This window comes from Octopus bimaculoides, chromosome 3 (assembly GCF_046866305.1).
Source record: "Octopus bimaculoides isolate indiv1 chromosome 3, ASM4686630v1, whole genome shotgun sequence".
Lineage (NCBI taxonomy): Eukaryota > Metazoa > Mollusca > Cephalopoda > Octopoda > Octopodidae > Octopus > Octopus bimaculoides.
This window is the reverse complement of record NC_142930.1, coordinates 100420987-100424460: the sequence shown is the minus strand read 5'-3', so window position 1 is coordinate 100424460 and position 3474 is coordinate 100420987.

Sequence of the window (3474 nt, the reverse complement as noted above, 5' to 3'; positions counted from 1 at the left end):
AATTAGCTTTATCCACAAATTATTCTACACACCTCCACTATAAATTTGTTCCAAGAGCTCTTCGGACTTACACTAAAAAAAGAGGAGTGAAACACAAACTGTAGGTAGGTATATATATCAGGTAATCCCATAAGTTCTGTCCGAATTTTGAATAAAGAAAACAAGTGATCAAATGTTATATTTAATTGAAATTTAATCATCAATGTACTTTCCCTGATTATCTATGACTTCCTTCCATCTATTTACAAGCTTTTTAATCCCATCAATGTAAAACTCTTTTGGCTTCAAAGCGAAGAACTCTGAAATGTCAGTTTCGACCTCCTCCTGGCTTGCAAAAGTTATGTCTCCCAAATGATTCTGTAAACTACGAAACAAATGGTAGTCTGAAGGAGCAAGGTCAGGAGAATAAGGTGAATTGTATCCTATTGTCTTAAAAAATAAAGACAGAATGGATAATTTAGTCCTACATGCAGTATGCTTTCGGTGGGATGACTATGGTTGAAAAGCATTTGAACATAGATCTGCTCAACTAAGATAAACTTCAGGCTGAACAACAAAAACCAGTAATTGTCATCATGGTGGTCATCATCATTTCACTACACTAGCATGAGTGGAGAGTTCTGTAATACAACATATTACCATTCATTCGGTTTTTGTGAACTTTAGCCTTCTTCTCAGATCTGATATCATTGTTTCTTTCTCTGCTATGATCTATCACAGATACCTTCCATTGTTAACTCACAACACTTACATTCCATAAACAATAGCAGCTTATTTTATCCATTTTTATTACACATCCCCATCAGTATAGTTATCTCACCAGTGTTTTTTAATACCCAGCTAATAAGCCAGGAAGGGAATTGCTTACTAGATGCTTGACTGCTAGAAATAGCAGTCAAATTTCTTTCAAATTGTACCCAACCATCTTTTTTAAAACACAGAGCAAACTAAATAATCTTTATCTTAGAAACACTTTCTAGAAGAAAAAATTAGACTGGATTGTCAAGCCTGAAATTCCTTTCAAAATAAGTTTGCTTAAGCGGGGTTGATCTGGAGCTAAAAAAAAAAAAGAATCAATTACAGCAGCTATTTTATCTGTTTACTTGTGCTAAGTATTAGATATGAAAGATATAATGAGCTTATTATATACAGTGTTCAGGTGCACTACAACTTGTTGGAAAAGGGTGAAAGTGGGAACAGAAAGCAGCCATAAATCAAATAAAGAAAGATGACCACAAAAGCTAGAAATACATGCATTGTATACAAAATAGAACACAAAAGAAAAGAGAAAAGTGAACAGTAAAAGAGTCAGGAGTAATGTTGATAAATTTCAGGAAGCAGGGAATTTTTGAAGGATGCAATGTCCTGATAGCGAATAACCAGCACATAATTTATTCCGTGCTTTGACAATGCTGAGCACAATAAAACATTGCTGTAAGTAATGGATGCTGCACATTTTTATTTTATTTTATAAGCATGTCCATGGGTGGTAGAGATAATGATTTCAAAAAGGTGACCAAAGTTGTTATTGGAAAGATGGTGGATAATCTTGTGGGCTTCTACCAAGTCAGCTGAGAAAAGTTAGTGTGTCAACAGCAACAATCAAGTGGCACTTCGTCAGTTATAATGACTAGTGTTTCAGTTAATCTGATCAATGGAACAGCCTGCTCATGAAATTAAAGTGCAAGTGGCTGAATGCTCCACAAACATGCATATCCTTAACGTAGTTCTTAGAGAGATTCCATGTGGCACAGAATGTGACAAGGCAGGCCTTTTGAAATACAGGTACAACTTGTTTTTGCAATCCGAGTGGACTGGGATAATGTGAAAAAAATTGATTTGCTCAAGAACACAATGTTCCACCAAGAATCGAACTTATAACCTTACAATTTTGAGCTGAATACCCCTAACCACTTAGCCACATGCCTTCACATGTCACGGCCCTCTGTATTTTAATATTACACATCTAACACATGCTAGTCGTTATGAGAGTAATGAGAGGTATCTCTAAATGCTGCAGATTTGTAAACATTTAAGCCTTAAGAAAATGTATTTTAATACTTGGTTGTGTCGAAAACTGTGTTATTCATAAATTTGTTGTACGTAGATATGATTACTGAAACAATGCGAATGATGTTTGGTTTGAACATCTGCAAGAGAAACATCTGAGCCAACAAGAGAGGATCTCACAATGCCAAGGTCTAGGAGGAAGTCTCCATAGCAGTCAGGAACAAACTTCAACCTTTGTAACTTTCTGAATGGTATGTCTAATGAAAAAATACCTTGAATATTGTTAGTAGTGTGGCCCAACCTATGGTGAGCCATGTCTCTTCCAGCCCACTTCTTGAAAATGGTTGTCCATGCCTGCTCTACTCAGCTGTCTCACCAACTTGAAATGGCAACTGAACCATTCTCAAATCAAACAGCCCGCTATCTCGAAAGTAGTTGGACCACTGAACTCTACGAGTTTTTTTCATTCTCTCTCTGTTTATTTTCTCTTATTCCTTTCTGTTGAAGAGCATAGGTTTGAAATGTAAAAGACTTTTTTGTTTTCCCAAGCATCAAACTAATGCACTTGCTTGGTGTTCATACACCTGTCTTCCGCTTTTATTTTCTATAAATTTCAACTACATATATATATATATATATATATATATATATATATAATGTTGGACTGGAATAAATTTACACTGTTAGTTTTAAATAAAAAATGATTAAAAAAAAACATATGCTGTTCATCATAATCATCACTTTAACATCCACTTTTCCAAGCTTACACGGGTCAAACAGAATGGCTAGATCCTCTTCCTGTTACTAATCCTCTCCCGTCTCCAAGCAAAGTAATGTTTCCTCATGGCTGGACATGTTTTCATGGAAGGTTAAAACAAAGGATGTATGATGGTGATGCTCATTTTGCAACTATCACATGATGATGAGACAAGAGATAGTTGTAAAATGAGAGTCATTTTGTTTCCTTTGTTTCTAATCATCCATGAATAAAAGAATTTTGCTGATTGAATCCTGTTATGACCAAGATATATCATTTTCAAAATCTCAGTCTACAATAGACCAGTAAGAACTCACCAGTGTAAATATTGGTTTCAACTTTTAGCACAAAGCCTGCAATTTCAGGGAAGCAGATAAGTCAATTAGATTGACCCCAGTGTTCAACTGGTACTTATTTTATTGACCCTGAAATAATGAAAGGCAAAGTCCACATCAGCAGACCAGTGTAAATATTCTTTTCTACTCTAGGCACAAGGCGCGAATTTTTTGTGGAAGGGGCCAGTCGATTAGATCAACCCAGTATGCAACTGGTATTTAATTTATCGACCCTGAAAGGGTGAAAGGCAAAGTTGACCTCGGCAGAATTTGAACTCAGAATGTATAAACAGATGAAATACCACTAAGCATTTCGCCCGGCATGCTAACGATTCTGCCAGCTCACTGCCTTACAACAGTGTAAATATTGTC